The sequence below is a fragment of the Schistocerca nitens genome, chromosome 7, assembly GCF_023898315.1.
Source record: "Schistocerca nitens isolate TAMUIC-IGC-003100 chromosome 7, iqSchNite1.1, whole genome shotgun sequence".
Lineage (NCBI taxonomy): Eukaryota > Metazoa > Arthropoda > Insecta > Orthoptera > Acrididae > Schistocerca > Schistocerca nitens.
The window spans coordinates 588,460,588-588,462,648 of NC_064620.1; positions in this window are offsets into that span (position 1 = coordinate 588,460,588).

The following is a 2,061-nucleotide window of genomic DNA, read 5'->3' on the forward strand; positions in this document are numbered from 1 at the left end:
CACACACACACACACACACACACAGACACGCTTCTAGCGTCTCCTGCGCCCTTTCTACACCACAATCATTGGATACTCTCTTCCAGTATTTACTACTTTTCTGCCCCTTTCCCGTTACCATTGTCTCCCTCTCTCTCAGGATAAAAAATGGCGCGAATATGTTCGCAAGCTAAAATCTTTGGGAAAATTTTTAAAGGTGCTAAGGAAGCTAGTGACGCAGTTCTTATTCCTCTTTTCAGAGTCTTTAAACAGGAGCCCATTCGCCTTTTTTGTGCTCCGATAGGAGCATTTCTTCGTTGGTGCCCTTCTGTTCTCTGACACAGGAAAAGTACTTTAAGAGCCAGTAAAATTTTCATAGTTTACTTACAGAAACTGAGCTAACGCTAAATTAATTATACACCTCAGAGCGGATTTCACCTGCACAGAAATTTTACATGTGCGTTAGTACCACGTCGACTGCCCCCAGCCAACCTGCACTACTTAGTTACTACATGGCATGGTACGGCTGTCTTCTTCACACACTACAAATGCGGGAAAGTTCTCCATAGTTAGGCGTGTGTGATTCTATACAATATCCTTAATTTTTGTGTCGAAAGATAAAATCGAGAAAGCAAGACTGCGCTTGACAGGGCCGCAACAACCGATAAGTATTCCAGTTTCACGATAAAGAAAATAAAGAGGGAGGGAGGAAATATAGTTACAAATTTTTCCCAGGGCTCCACTACTTCTGGTAGTTGCAGAAGAAGGAGAAGAAGCTTTTATTTTTAGGTAATCAGGTTGTCATGAGCCTGACACGTCATTTCATACTGTCAGTATCTTACTTGTCCCCTAAGGTGCATTTTTGCATCTTTTTTGCTTTATGAGATTTCCTTCTCGCAGAAGAGGGACGGAATTGTTTTGTTTTCGTTCATCTTTTGTTAATGCGATTATTTCTTTTCGGTACTACAGAGAGACACTGTTGACTCTGCCGAATTATTAGCCATACTAACGTAAACCGTTGGTACTCTCCTTTCTAGACCCGCCAACTGTACATTATAAGTTACGTGAGATATGCCTCTGAGTGTTGGCTACAGCTGTCGAACTATACCACGATACAGTGTGGCGGCCGTTCACAATGGAGCAACAGAGATTAGGACCGCTGCACTCTCCCGCCCCTCTCGCACTGTCCCTGATGCGCCGCCTGTGCAGATAATGGTCAACTTATTCCGTGCGCAAACTAGGCAGTACATCGGCGGTGATCTGTGGTGTCACCGCCAGACACCACACTTGCTAGGTGGTAGCTTAAATCGGCCGCGGTCCATTAGTACATGTCGGACCCGCGTGTCGCCACTGTCAGGATCGCAGACCGAGCGCCACCACAAGGCAGGTCTCGAGAGATGGACTAGCACTCGCACCAGTTGTACGACGACTTTGCTAGCGACTACACTGACGAAGCCTTTCTCTCATTTGCCGAGAGACAGTTAGAATAGCCTTCAGCTAAGTTAATGGCTACGACCTAGCAAGGCGCCATTTGTACCATTGCCTGTACCTCAAGATAGAGTCTCACTTGTATCATCCAGAATGCTGTATACCAAAGGACAATATAAAAGTTAAGTGTTCTAGTAGCTACGTTCTTTTCTTTATCACATTCATTACGGATCCTGTTCCAGACTTAACGCCAGACGGCGTGAGTTGACGCGTGCCCTTTCGGCTACTTCACTGTGAACTGGCTGCCTTAACAGTCCACTACATGATCGTTTCGTGTTGACTGTGTTTTTCGTATTGTTGGGCCCTTCTTCTTTCAGAGGACACTAACAGTAAGTAGCTAGCAATAGTCTTTACACTAAGATGTGCTGTTGTCTAAATACGTTTCCTACTTTCAGCACAATGAGATCCCACCTCAGTAGGTACTAGCTATCTGGGCATAACTAAATATCCAGTTTTGCTGTAGATGGATACGTCGTAGAGGTCCACTGGAGTGGACTCCACATTTCCATGCCTGTAGAGACATGCAACAACTATTTAGCAAGCTTTGAAAATCATAAACCTTGCACGCAGTAGGGAGCGAATTGTCATGCTTGT